A 15,506-nucleotide genomic window follows, 5' to 3' on the forward strand; every position below is an offset into this window, starting at 1 on the left:
TACGTTTGAGTTTCATCTATAGTTGAATGTTTACCTTTTGTACATTGGTTCATATGCTAACAGGAAAGCTTCTAATGCATATTTTTATTTGTATTGGTAATACTGTACACATCATCATCAATAACTTTTAACTTCTATAGATCTTCCTTTCATCTGAGGATCTATATAATAAATTAGACACATTATCTCTGTAAAGTAAATAAATATACAGATTTTACAGAGGGATAAACTCATGCACAGAGAGGTTAAGTGATTTGCCCAAATCCATACAATGAGGTGGTGACATAACTGGAAGTAGTCTTGGAACCTTGACATCCCCATCCAATCCCATGCTGCTAGTTCTTAAATAGGCAGCAATTCTATAAAACTCTTAAGCCATCAGTGTATAGTTAAACAGAAGTTATGGGCTTGATTCTGAAATTACTGGGTGAGGGTCTTTGGCCCATATTATGCATGTAGCTGAGCTGCTACTGCTAGTAGCAGATATCCCCAATGGCCAGTGATGGGACACTAGATGTGGAGGGCTCTGAGTTACTACAGAGAATTCTTTCCCAGGTGTCTGGCTAGTGGGTCTTGCCCACATGCTCAGGGTCCAACTGATCACCATATTTGGGGTCAGGAAGGAATTTCCCCATAGATCAGATTGGCAAAGACCCTAGGGTCTTTTCTGCCTTCCTCTGCAGCAAAAGGCATGGGTCACTTGCAAGTTTAAACTAGTGTATAAAGCCTTAAAGTCTAAATGGCAGTAAATTAACCAGTGTTTGGCAATGTGAACTCTGATCCAATGAAGAGTAGAACCATCTCCCACCAGGTTAGAGAAAAGGGAAATTGGAACAATCATGGAGGTGCCAGCAATCTTTAACTTAGCAGGGCCCATTTCTATTTTCTTTTACACCCTAAATTCCTATTGAAGAAGGAAGTGTGGTTAATTCTGTGAAAGTAGTCTCGGAATAGAAGCTTGTTCTAATGAGGTTGAAGTAGCTTCAGTGGCTAAAGATTGTAGGCTATGCAAATAAGATTTTGTGAAGACCAACAAAATATTTCAGTAGTCTGTTTTTTAAAACTTCAACTAATATGTCTGCCTGCAACATGGAATGACAATGAAAACCAGTTCGTAATTGTAGACAAAAATCTCCACAATCTTTTTACAAACCAATCAATCTTCACAGTAGAGTAGTAATTGCACTACTATTGGATGTTTCCATTTAAAAACCGATTCAGAAAAAACTCAGACATATTTGCAGAATGCGGTAAATTACCCAAATGTAATTGTACTAATGAATATCCTAGTTAAAACTGAAAATATTTTAGTGATCCTGGTAGACATGTATGTATACCCCATCCATTTTTGTAGAAACTTTGTCACTAGAACACTGTGACAGATGCACAATATGTTCAATATCATCTTATTCTGTGCGTTATGTAAGTTGATAGGAATTATACAATTTTATGAAGCAGTCTGTGGTCACCATGTGTTATTAAGAACTGCTGTGTGAACAGAAGAACTGCATCTGACACACGCTGCAAAAGTTCTAGACTGAGTACCAGTTTGCATGAAATTGTCTGTATTCCAGCCTAGCCACCATTCTTTGGGAATAAAGAGCATCAACTATTGGACATTTTAGTTGGTTTATCAATCATAAAGACAAATAATTATATTTATTTCATTTGTCAATCTAATGACTGACTCTTAGTATTCTTTCATTATAAGTAGCCACCCATACAAAGTAACTATAAAATCTGTAACTACCTTAATATATTGTGATACTTTCTGTGTCGAAGAAAGATTCTTTTGGGCCCTCTTCGTGGTAGATTTATGTTCTCTGAAGATTTAAGTATATTAGTATGGGTAATCGCACTCCATTACCTTCTATAAAACAGGATCTGTGACTTCCTCCCTGGTGTGCATTTACCGTATCGAAATGGGCTACTATTTTCATATTTAACTCACTGGTAAGTCATAAAATCAGCTCAAGGAGTGTCTGCCCAAAGAACTGAACATACAAGCTGATAAAAAGGAGCTTTTATTACTCATAACAGTATTGATGTTATGTTAAACATTGAACATTGACTATTGTTTTGAATTGCAGCCTTGGCACCCTCATCTAGCCTCCCTTTCAGCTTTGAAATAGACCAAATTCAGAAATTTACAAGGCTTTTAAAAAACCTAGATGAAGCAATTAAAGCTCCAGATTGGAGGATGTGATCCTTTAAAGGCCCTTTACAGAATATCAAAAGAAAGAGAGGATTATATTTAGCAGGTGTGACAGCCCACGCAGGACATTTCATTGAGAAAGAGACTGACATTATCCAGCAACAAATACTTAAATTAATATAAAACATCTTGGGGGGGAAGTGGATTTTCTTTTCTTTTTTGAAATATTAGGAAATTATACCACTTTGTGGCTCCTTCAAACCTGAAAGGTCCAAATATACATGAGTCAATGGTATGTAAAAAAGAAAAAAAGAAGAAGGGGGGAGTTTAAAACAAAAAGACTTGGTAGGACTGGGGAGACAAAGAGTGGGGGTAACTGACCATTTGCCTTACAGCAAGCAGAGTAGCTCTGCATTTTCTTTTCCTGTCTCATTCATAGATCTGCACACTACCTAATGGATCAAACTGGAAACAATGGACCACAGACTAAGCAGCTAGCACAGTTTATGGAATAGCATTTTGAATGGAGCTTTGGAGTCAGATTATTCTTAGTACAGGGCTAGGTGTTCCAGGGGACTGCGAGTGGGGGGACTTAAAAGAACCAGACTATTGACAGCCGCCAAACCAGGTTTGTGTCTGCGTACTCCACCTTGATCGTGATGGAAGCAGCATCTTTCTTCTGTTTTCTGGATCCCCTGAGATGCAACCTTTCATTACAGAAATAGTGTATTCTGATTGGTTTGTGTCTATCTAGGTAATATACTCAATCATCTAAAGTGGAAAACTGGACTCTGTGGTTTTGTGGGGAGATGTACCCTCATCTATTCCTTTATTCACCAGTGTGTGGTCCTAAATGTTAACCAGTTGCTATTTTTTTGCTTTTCTTGAAAGTGGTGAATGTAATGCCCCAAAGCCCCATGTGTTCTTGTTATAACTCAGTAAAGCCATTCAGTTGACACTTAACTATCTGTAGCACTAATAGTGCTTAATAGAAAGGAAGGGCCAATTAAATAACACTTCTTACTGACAGATAGGCCTAATCCAACATTTTATTTTGCATTCAAGCTACCAACAAAGATGCATTATCTGATCTCCATAAATAGATTAAAGTGAATCAGGTTTGGGATAGATGTGTCCTGTCCTGTCCCACCTTTTGTTTAATTCAAAAATCTATGATGTGCTAAAACTGATCTCACTCATATGACTAGTCTTAGTGGGAAGGACACTTGTGAGACATCTAGATTCACGCATTGCCAAGTACCGTCTGGCATCTACAGAGTTAAAGGTCCTCAGAACCTATAAGATCTGGTCTAGGTAGTATCTAAAATCAGTACTAGACCCACTTTATTTTTTCCTTAAAAACAGGAAATGGAGCCCTGAAGGCTTTTTAACTGGAGAGAGAGAGAGTGGGGAGGGGGTATACTAGCTCTGCCCATATCCAGCCCTGAGCCTGACCCAGACTTGGGGGTCTCTCTGTGTGGGTTCCCCCCCATTATTTTGGCAGACTTTTTGGAATGTCTGGGAGCTAAGGGCTTTGCTTCATAGAGCAGAATTCTGAAGCAAGAAAAAGAGAAAGTTATAGACTAAACCACAGAAATGTAAACATGTCTGCAGCTAAAATAACTCCACTTTCATTGAAAACACGCCTCACTCACAATCAGACTTCTGTGTGCGCTGCTCCATAAAACTGCACGTTAATAGTAAGCAATTAATACATTATGTAGCCCTGCTTTAAAAACCGAGACACCTTTAATTATGATTATTGTTATGATCATTAAAGGAGTACTCGATTTTCTTCTTTGCATGCTTTGCTCTCGATTCCGACTGTCAGCTGGGGTACCTGGCTGGGAAAGTGCAGGAGAGGTGACTTTCGGAACACGAGTGAGACCAACATGAAATGAACGGCAGGAACACTGCGCAAGATAAAGTAGGGAAAATGCAGTTTCAGCACGGAGATAAGGGAGAAAAGACACCTCGGTAAGGACCCTTTTGAATTTTAAGATTCTTTTTTGTTTTGTGGTGGGTGGGGGTGGTGGGGTGGGGGCAGGTTAGAATCTAAATGACGCTGAGGAGACCCTCACGTGGTTTGATGGCTCTCACTTCACCCCTTGTCTTTTTGTCCTGGTGGTTTTTTCATCCTTTCCATTGCTGATGCGTTCTTCTCGGCTTTTGTAATGAATTAACTGTCCTTACCATAGCTGTGCCTGCGTTCCCTTCACTGCCTCAACTTTAACATCACACCCCCCCCCGTCAGTGCCTTCACGCTCCCCTCCCGTCTCTACAGGAGCGGAACAATATTATGGCCGGCTAAGGACGTCGGGCTTAAATAGTTGCCCTGCATCCCACCCTTCACTTGTCTTGCACTGAATCGAGGTATCTGGTTTTTACACTTTAACGTTGGCTTTCCCCCGGGTCGGGGCGCAGTCTTTAACCTCAGGGCAGTCTTTGCAGACAGCCATGCCTTGTAAAGTTCGGTGTTCCGGGGGGAAATACCCCGGACGCCTGGGTTCTCTCCTCCAGCCCAGTTTTCAGGTTTCGTTCCTCTCCCTCCCTCCCTTCCGAGCACCCGGCTGCCCGGCTGGAGGGGACTCCCCGAGCCCGCTCTTTCGAGCCCGTCAGGTCTCTCTCACCCCCCTCCCCCATCTGCTGGGTCCGTGCCCACCCGCCGCGGCCGCGTGCCGTGGGCTCGGAGCTGGCCGCGGCGGGGCAGGTCCCCCCGCGCGGAGGGAGCTGGGGAGAGCCTGGGCAGTGGCCCTGCTCCATGATTGGAGCAGGCGAGAGGCTCGCTGAGCCCGGGGCCCGCGCTCTGGGCCGAGCCCATTCCGAGTGAAGTGAGTCAGTGCAGCCTGCGGCTCCCCCGTGCACTCGCTCCCTCGCTCACTCAGACGCTGGCGGCGGCGGCGGCCACTGGCTTCACCCTCAGCCCCGGTCTCGCCCCGTGCCCGGCCTCTCCCGGTAAGTCCCTTCTCCTTCCCGCTCGGGCGGCTTTTCGGGGGTTGCACGGGACGCGGCCTCGGCGCCCCCGCCCCAGCAGCGGCGGCGGCAGCTGGGACAGGGCTGGGGCGGGGCGGGAGGAAAAGTTTGACAGGGAGCAGGGCGCAGTTCCCCTGCCTCCCGGGGAGCGCCCGAGGGGCTGGCTCAGCCCGCTGGCAGGCTGGAGATGCCCCCCGGGGCGGCACGGCGGGGCCGGGAGCGCTGGCAGCAGGGCGCACTCCCTGCTTGCACTTCCGCGGGGGCAAGCGGCGGCTCAGCCTGGCCGCCGCCTGGCTCGTGTCCGCCCAGCCCCGCGCCGGGTTCACAGGGGGCGGCTGTGGGCGCAGGCTGGCGGCAAAGCGCGGGGCCAGCTGCTGCTCCAGGAGGCTGGGCTGGTTGCGAGCAGGGCGACAGGCTCCGCAGGGGAAGTTTCCTGCCTCTGGGCTGGGGGTGTGTGTAATGTGGGTAACGTTACTTCCCCAGGTGGGTGTGGGTGGAGGGAGATATCCCAGAAGTGGTTAAGGATCCGCTAAAATCCTGCTGCCACCAGTAAGGTCATGGGGCTAGATTCCCTGCTTACTGGTAAAATATGTGGAGCCTTCCGTAGGGCAGCCGAAACCTGGGACGTGTGCTCGGTGGTGTTTGCCCGGCAATAAGGGTTGAATTAAGGTGCTGCCTTGGTTTTGGCTGAATGGCTGAAAGACAGCCTTCGGAGGGAGTTTCTATGCAGCCCATGCATGTGTGTATAACACACAGCTGTGAAATATTCGCCATCATCACCTCGGCTAGATTTGCAAAAAGGAAAGGAGGACTTGTGGCACCTTAGAGACTAACCAATTTATTTGAGCATAAGCTTTCGTGAGCTACAGCTCACTTCATCGGAAGCATACTGTGGAAAGTGTAGAAGATCACTTTCCGAGCTATAGCTCATGAAAGCTTATGCTCATATAAATTGGTTAGTCTCTAAGGTGCCACAAGTACTCCTTTTCTTTTTGCAAATACAGACTAACACGGCTGTTACTCTGAAACTTGGCTAGATTGTACGTGGAATAGTTGCAAGAGAAGCTTTGTGCCTTCCGAGTTGCGTGTTTATTACTGATATTTCTCAGTAATCCCCCAGTTTTACCTTTTCAAGCACTTGTATACTTTGAATATATCCACTTCTGAGTGCTTATTATTTTTGGTTTGATCATTAGATATACTGAATGGTAGCAGGAGAATTATGTCTTTATGTCTGCTCTCCCACACTTATCCTTTTAAACTTCCTTTAGTTTTAATTTCTTCATACACTTTATTTTCTGCCTGGCTGCTGGCTTTGTGGCTATTTCCCTATGATTTTCCCATATTTTGTTCCTTTTCATAATAGCAGCGCCAATATTTTTCTGTCCTCCTACAATTCATGATTCAATTAAGTGGTATCAATGGTACCTTTTAAGTTGTACAGCTCTTGCAAAAAGTTAAAGGGTGTTTTAGATCTATTTTCCTAAACCTTTCATTAAACTGAGATTATCTAGTGAGAGTCAAAACTGGTTGTAGTACATTTTAGATGAAGTGCACTGATATAAATATATTTAGTGATCAGATGACTTCCTAGCCCTATTTGAATATAAATAATCATATTTATAAAACTAAAATGGCAAGATAAAATTAGCATAGACTTCCATGCATGACTCTATTTACTATGAATCTACAGAACAGCAAATAAACTTTTACTTTTTAGTCAAAATTCTAATCCTACTGTATATTAGTGTTGGAGTAATAGTTTGTAGTTTACATTCTGTCCGTGTAATTTTGAGTTCACTAGGGAAAGTGGGATACTTAGGTCTATGGACTGCACATGGAGAACTGTCACATTCCTTAGGTTTAACCCTTTATCCACTTGCATAGTTTCATTCAAGCAAATGGAGCAGACTGAACAGACTGCTTCTGGCTAAGACAAGAAATCAAAACTTTAATTACATTAGCTTAGGTACTATTGAACTCATACCTGATAAATACATTCTGATTAACTGGGGAGGGAAGGGACTTTAAATTGAGTGTTTGACAGGTTCTTAATTAAAATAAATAAGAAAAGGCAAATCAAACCAATACACTATTAAAGTGATGTCATACCAAGATATTTTGGTGTTGAATATCTTATCCAATTCTTAAAAGAAGACTTTTTTTTTAAATATAGGGATATTGTAAATTAAGTTATAATTCAGGCCTTACATTACTATTTCAAACACGTGCACAAACACTGGCTAACTTACTACAAATCTGTGCAAATCTTTGCAGGAAAAAAATCCTCAACTCAAAAAGCATTTCAGGATTTAGTTTTGAATAGCATCCACCCCCACCTTCCAGCAATTTATTCCCAAAGGTTAAACAAATCATATAGTACTGGATAGAGTTACATGTTACAAGAATTTTATAAATGATCTGTCAGTGTAAGTTCTAGATGTGTTTAGTGTGTTTCTACCTTAGGATTTTAGTGCTGCTAAAATGTTACTCAGTTTTGATTATATGTTGGGCAGTCTTTAGTCCCCAAATACATATTTTAACTATGTGTCTTATATATTAGACACATCTTTCTCCTTATACTTTTGTAGTAGTGTCTTCCCATCCCTTTTATTTCTCTTCTTTGAAATACTTTTAATGAAGTTTGCTTTGAATTCTGTGTCATACTCTTAAACAATGCAAGACTTTAATTCCATAGAGGGATTTAAGTGAAATAAGCCATGAGAGCAAAATGCAGGTTGTCACAAATTTCAAGATGGACTTTGTTGTTGCAAATTTGTTATTTGTATGTTATCAGGTTAAATTTTTTCTGTCTGTAATGCCAATTTAATTTCCATATCTAAAATCATGGTTGCTTATTGGTATTATGACACGAGGCATTGATGTGACTTTGCTATCTGCTGTTATATGTAAAACGTATTTTGTGTGTAAACAAATATAAAATCTTTCGATAACAATCTGTGATCCAACAACATTGCATGAGCAAAATAACTAACCACTGATGAGGCAAAACCCTTTCTATTGCACTTCACGCAAAATGCCAACTCTCCCCTACCTAGATGTAAGGCTAATTTGATTGGTTGTTTCTCACCAGAGTAGTTCATTAATGATGCACTGTCAGTCGTGTCCAGGCCCTCAGCAAAGCACTGTTTCATCTCTTTCCTAGTTATATGCACTCAGTTAGGGCTAAAGAACTCCAAAATCTTTTGCAATCATGATGGTATCTGGGCATACCAAAATGTTACATTTCTTTCCCTTCCTTTTACTTGTGTGTGCAATTCTTAAATACTGGAGAACTTAACAGAATGGGTTAGCAGAGTCTTTTAATGCAGTGAGACCGAAAAGGACCTTTTAATTGACAACTTTTAGAAATGTTTTAGTTACCTTGGAACTGGTTATTTTCGCGGTAAATACATTTTTCTGGAAAAGGCAAATGGGCAAATGTAGGGTTATGCCTTACTTCCTTTAATCATGCAAATAGTTATGTAGAAGTCAGTGGGACCCTACTCCAGACAGAAGTTGTTTACATGAAGTGTTTGCAAGAAAGGGTCCTGTGAGCCTGATACAGCTTCCATTGAGGTCATTGGTGGAAGATCAAGCCCTGCATAACTAATGCTGCACCATACATTTTTCTAACACCCAGTTGCTCTTTTAGTCTATATTTTATATTTGCAACTTTCCCATCTGTTAATTTAAAGAGATTTTGTTCATAAAATACATTTTAGCAAGACACTTTCAATATAATGTTCATCCACAGGTTGAAAAAAATTACCTTTCATGCGATAATGTCTTACTCTGGTTTTCATTTCATTTCTGCAACTATTCACTTTCACAACCAACAGAGTATTTTTTTTCCTCTTATGGACTTGGTCCTGCACTTCTTACTCAGGCAAAGCTCCCACTGACGTCAAACATCTCTGAGAATTTTGTCTGAATATAGAATTCAGGTTTGAGCTCTACGGGTTCACGTTTAATTTGGCATTCTGCAAGATGATGAAGTAGGAGGGCAAAATTTAATATGCTTACTTGGTAGCATAGTAAGACTAGTGTAGGTAGAAAGCTGGCAGTCTAAAATTACTTTGCTAAATTTAAATGTAAGTAAAAAATAGGCAATAGAAAAAAAAATTAAAGGGTATGTCTAAATATGGAGCTGTGGACATATCTGTTATATTTAACCTGCATTTTAACCTCTTTTATTTATAGATAGTGGTGTGTGTATAAGCTGTTGGACTTGATTGAGTATAGGAAACAGTAATTTAAGAATGAAAACTAAAGGGTATACACTTCTTTAGATACAGAACATGCATGCGTACGGCTGATTAACATAGATGTGTGTATGAAAAATAAAATATCTGAGTTAGACATTTTTTATGTTGACTGGAGAACTAAAGTGATATTTGATCTAGAATAAACATGAATGGATTCACTAAAGGTCTGATTCCCATATATCTAATGCAGGCAAAACTCCCACTAAATTCAACAACTATTTTACCTGTATAGAGTAGGAGATTGTGTCCTAAAGATTTTTTTTCTCAGTTACATTGCAACTACACTCTGTTAGTGCTTTTTAATTTAGAAATTTGTTAGGAGAAATAGATTGTTCTTGCATGCTGCTTGCATCAGATGAAATCCCTTCTGGGCACAACTTCATTCCAATAAGAAAAACTTTCTCCAAGACAAAAAGAACAAAATCGCTAGTTATTTTTATTATATAAGAAAATTAATATTTATATGCTGCATTATCAAACAGAAGACAATAACCATATGTTTTCATTTTATCTTGAGGTACAATACACAGAGTCATAAGTATGCCTTGATGGAGAGTAGTTTTAAACTAAGGCCACAAGCTTGTAACTACTTACTACACACAGGAGTAGCCCCATTGAACTCCATGTGACCAGTCATGTGTGAGGTTACTTGTGTGCGTATGCCGTTGCAGAACTGGGACTTTATTTTTGAGTTAAGGATGTTTTAAAACAGAGGATCTAATCCATTAGGAGCCCATCATCATGGCGTTTGGGTGGCTGTTAAAGTATTCTTTCACTGTCATGTCTTCCCATTTCTTAACTATCCATCTATTGGTGACATGCTTGTATTTGTGCCTTTAATATAACAACCAGTAGATTACTCATATATTCTGACATTGTGTAGTATTGTTAAAATAATTAAAATGGTTACCTTTTAAAAAAGGGCGGGCCTAAAGATAAGCATGATTTCCCTTCACTGATTTTCACTGCATTTTGGGACCTTTTTCAGGATCTGACATTTAACCCAGAATTTTCAACCATAGGTGCCTAAAGTTAGGTAGCTAAATTCATGTTTAGGCTCTCAGATGAGGGGCTTGGTTTCCAGAGATGCTAAATATAGATTAAACCCAATTCTGAAAATTTTGGAGTAAAAAGCAGATTCTGCAGAAGGTTCAAAATTGAGTGCAGATGTATTATCACTTCACAAGGATCCAGGTACTGGATTGGCTGTTCAGAGGGCTTTGCAATGGCTTAATAGGTGACCTCTACTTGAGAGCAGGGGGCAAGAGTTTGTGGGTGGGACAGCAGAGTGGAAGCAGAGCATGGCCAGTGCATCAGACAATAATACCACAACTTCATTTACAGCAAGGGGACATAGCAGGTTACAGCCACAGCTATAGCAAATGGGCTGGGCTGTAATAGCAGCAGCACCTTGGCAGGCCCAGACCAGCTGACTTGGGCTCAGGCTGTGGGGCTGTTTCACTGCTGTGTAGACTTCTGGACGCAGGCTCTGGTACCCTTCCACCGAGCAGGTAATAGCAGTCCTGACCAGGCTGGTGAGGAGTAAGATTCTATTCCCTGTCAGGCCCAAGTATAGATCCCTTGCACAAATGGCTTTACTAAACACTATGAATTGGCCATAACTGCCATTTGTTCTAAGGCTTTGTGTAATTAGCAAAATGTTGTTGTTATCCCTCAGTATTGCATCATGGGGATTTTAAAAAAAAAAACAGCCTTCAGAACATACAAGATCTTTAAGCATAAAAGGGGGAAAGCTACCACCATGAGTCACCAATCAACCCTGTCCACAAACTGACTCTGTAGGTTTGGGCAGTCTGGAGTTTTGTTAAACCGTCCACAGAAATCCAGCATTTTAGGTGCTCAAGTGCACTCAGTCTTCTTTGAGTTCCCTTAAAATTCTCACAGTGCCCAAGAACACGAATGTCTTCTGGAAGTCACTGATCATGATGTCTTGCACTCCTAACATGTTCTTGAGCTGCCCCATAGGGATTGCTCCAAGTGCTCCAGTAATCGCTGGGGTCGTCTTTGTTCTAGTTTTCCATGAACATTCCCCTTCGTGGCAGAGTTCTCCATACTTTGCTATCTTCTCTTTCTGTTTCTGTCTGCTGGCATGGCAATGTCAATTAATATGGTCTTGCCTGTCTTCTTTTCTGTAGCAGCTATGTCCAGCCTGTTTGCCTGCACTATTAAGTCTGTGACAATTGTCAGATTGAATTATTTTTCATGTTTATATTACGTGGTACTGCTGAGAGTCCTCAGTGAGGATCAGGGCCCTGTTGTGCTACTTGCTATACATATTCGTATCTTCTAAATTATGCAGATTACAAACTTTAGCAAAGCTAGGAAAGTGTTGTGATTAGCGGTAGTGCTGTATGTTGGCTAATTTGTTTTTGCTGATTAAAAGTAGATATGTTTAGTATGCGGGATATGTTTTGATCAAACTGTTTTTTTTAAAACTATTTTCTTTCATTCAACAGTTTCAGTGTATTCAGTCAATAAATGATTATCTTAACACAATAGAATTTATGCATGAAAGTCACATAAGTTTCTTGAACTGTACAGTGAAATGCTTAAAAAAGTTAAGCTCTGCTTAAAAGCACAGCACAATACAGCACAGTTTTACACTTTCCAGTATTATTTAGAAAATTAAAATGGTCTGTATAAGGAAAGAAATGACTGGATATGCAGAAGCAAAGGCTTCTAAGCTAATTTCAGAAAGCGTTCTAAGGAAAGCGTTGTCAGTTCTGGATAAACTCCCTAATAGATTTAAATTTTGATTTAAAATTCAGTTTATGAAATGGACTATTCTCTATAGAGTACAGAAATTAGCTACTGAGGATTTATGGCATTACTTCAAAAGTAACGTGATATATTTCATTACAACATATAATGGGACTGGACTTCAAAGTCTGCTTTAGAAAGAATCAGATTTTTTTTTTTGTCGAACCCCATGTAAAATAGGTATGATAAAATTAAGCCATGAGTTTTCAAAAGAAACTTTTACTGTCACAGTTGCTGCTCTGAATGTAGTTGACTGTTCAAAAGTTTATAGGTTTTCTTGGAATACATTTGTTCCAGTGGCATTAAAAGTAGACTTTAACAGAAACAATTGATGTAAAAAATCAAGGGCCCACTTCTGCTCTGATTTACACCCCATGCACATACTGATTTCATTAGGTTTGCCTAGAGTGAAATTCAGAGAATATGGTTCAATAACTTTCTTTCCATTTACAAGTTATCTAGTATTTTTACAGCCAACCATCCACACGATATTCTGCATCTCTTACAGACAACACAAGCTAAATCATCTGCCACCATGTATGTCAGCGTCCTGAAACTATGAGGAACAGATCTAAATAAATATCACTAAGGCCCCAATTCAGCACAGCACTTGGGCATGTGCTTGAGTTTAAGCACATGCTGAAGTGATTTGCTAAATCAGAATTTAAGATTTTGATCCTATTGTTCTTATTCAGGTAAATCCCTCACTGACTCAATAGCAGTTTTACTGAAATGAGAATTGCACCCTTAGGGACTGATCCAAAGCCCAGTGAAGTCAATGGAAAGACTCTGATTGACTTAAATAGATTTTGGATCCGGCCTTAGAATACTAGCAGCTGATTTCAGAGAGATTGAACAAAAATCATCTGACTGTAAGGAAATCAACTGAACAGAATGCTAACTTCATATTTTAAAATGAATAATAAAATTGCTTTAAAGTTAGCAGATTATGTTTTTAGTAGCATGTACTATAATAGTCTTGTTTCTACAGATACACAATGCAATATAGCTTGGGAGCTGATCACTGCTTAAAAATGCATATAGACTACCAAAACAGCAATAACGTTTGCCAGTCAAACAGATGCTAAATCCACCCTTATTCTATAGTATTTTCACCAAGAAAAGGAAAAGCTATTTTATGCTTTCTGGTGTGATATGTATTTTAAATTCAGTCAAAAATGTGAATGTTTTATCCATAAAATGTTTCAGTGTTAAGTTAGTTCTGAAACAAGACAGACATATACTGTACTTTACTGAGATTCCATTCTGCTGATGACAGAACTAAGATAGCTTTGAAATGTCAATTTGTGTGTGTTTTTTTTTTTAAAGAAGTGTTCAAATGTGTTTGACATTTTAAACATTGAGTGAATTTCATCCACTCTATGGTGCAGAGGGCCAGCAGAAGGCCTCTGAGCCACTTAAATCTCTCAAGCCCCACATGCACTCTCAAAGCAGGGCTAAAGTAGCATATAAGCTTTGTGCTGGCCCTCTGCATAGAGTTGTTTTTACTCAGTGAGTGGTATCTTATCATGTGACTCCTCAAAGTGTTGGCTGAGCAACTAGGTGCAGCTCTGAAGTTGCGGTTATATTTTGAAAAGTAACTCTGTAAAAGCTAGCATAGCGGGGGGTAGGGCTGTTCCATGGTTTGTTGGCTTTCAGTGAGTTCCATGGCAGTTGACTGGGGAAAAGGGCTTAACTGCCAGCCTTACAAATTTAATCTAGATGCTGAGCACTATTCCTTCTGGCTTGTGCAACAATACCAGTGGTAAAGATTCTGCAACTAGAATTTGGTGAACAAATTTCTTAATGAGGTGTTAGCCAGATTAGAATCCCACTAAGTCTCTCATTGCTGTGGTGGTTCTGCAGGACTAAAGAGGACTGAAAAGTAGTGAAAAATCTATTTCAGTCACTGAAGTAAGCAGACATGACTCAGAATACTCACAGGGAACAGATCTGTTGAGTAAAAAGGTGCCATTTTTACACAGTTTTCTGCCCATAAGTGCCCTTTAAACTCTTACGAAAATAACATACTTGCTCTGGCACTTCTCTTGGAAAGCTGAAATGTGAGTGAGAGAGGGTTGCTTTGCTGTATTTCAGCATCCACTTCAAAACTGAACAAATTGTGTGTGATATTTGTAATGAATATATGGCATCAGACCATATTGCACTTAAGAGAAATATTGAAAGAAGCTATTGGAACTCACTGGGAAGGGGATTCCTGTTTGGATCATTTCAACATTGGGGGGAGTGTGACTCCCATTTCCCTTAAGTCTGTATGTTAATGGTAAAATGAATCATAAGTCTCAATCATCCTAGATTCCCAGTAAAAGTTCTAATATAGGCGTTGCAAGTAAATTTGTGAGATTTGTATTAAGACTCTTGTAATCATTCACTGCAGGTTACACTTAGAATATGCAAAGTGAGCGGTCTAAGCTAAAAATGAGTTTGGAACCACAGTGACGTAAGCCATGAGTGTTTATGGTCTTTGAGAAAATGATGTAATCACTGGCAACCAAAACCCTGAAGTGGTAATGCTGATATTCCAGTGAGAATAAAATGTTCACTGCTTCTGTGCATCTGGGGCCTAAGCCAGCACCCACTGAAGTCAATGGAGCTATGCTGATTAACACCAACTGACGATCTGCCCCAAATGAGACTTTCCATTGATTTCAGTAGAAGTTGGATCTGGCCCCTATTTCACAATCTGTCATGGAATCAGCATCCAGGTTAAAGAGAGAAATGGATTCACAAAAGGCTACTTACTCCTAAATACATGGTCGAACATTTCTGAGCACTGGTCTGTTTTAAAAGTGGCAAGTGGGGAGCCTAAGAATCCTTGCTGGCCTGTGACAATTCAAACCCATTCATATATTTCACTTCAACCACAAATGTGGACTTGTCAGTCACGTTATCCACTCTCAAAGCAGTAGTCCTATCAAAAGACAGAAGTGTTTAAATGTTCTGTAACAGAGTTGGCAATCATCCACACCCACTCACAGCTAGAGGTCATTCTACAGCACCCTCCCTCTGTTTTCCCCCCTCCTCAGGGCCCTTTAAGAACTCACCGTCCACACACCATTCAAACAAATCCCCTCTTGGCCCACTTTGTTAAGGCCCTTGGTACGCTCCGGTCCTCTAGATCTTAAGCCCAGCTCAGTGCCTTTTTCCTGATTAACCCAAAACAACAAAGCAGAAATTAACAGTTTTCAGCTCAGCTGGCCTTTGCAGTCACTCCCAAGCTTCCCTGCCTGGAGAGCTTTCTCCCACTCACTCCAGCTTTTTCCTTGTCACTCGGGGGCCTTCTTGCTCCCTGAAATCTTCTAAACTCT

At 40.6% G+C, this 15,506-nt stretch overlaps 1 protein-coding gene across 2 annotated transcripts in view; it reads left to right on the forward strand.

Moving 5' to 3' along the window:
- The first annotated feature begins 4,867 nt into the window (after positions 1-4,867).
- The window catches only part of ERG (ETS transcription factor ERG), a 204,860-nt gene continuing 194,221 nt past the window's right edge, over positions 4,868-15,506 (forward strand). The window contains exon 1 of one of the 2 annotated variants that reach the window (XM_073360723.1): positions 4,868-5,110. The gene's annotated coding sequence lies outside the window, so the exon portion shown is untranslated. The remainder of the gene's footprint in view (positions 5,111-15,506) is intronic. The other variant, XM_073360761.1, reaches the window with a different exon arrangement.

Source organism: Lepidochelys kempii, chromosome 1, assembly GCF_965140265.1.
Source record: "Lepidochelys kempii isolate rLepKem1 chromosome 1, rLepKem1.hap2, whole genome shotgun sequence".
NCBI lineage: Eukaryota > Metazoa > Chordata > Testudines > Cheloniidae > Lepidochelys > Lepidochelys kempii.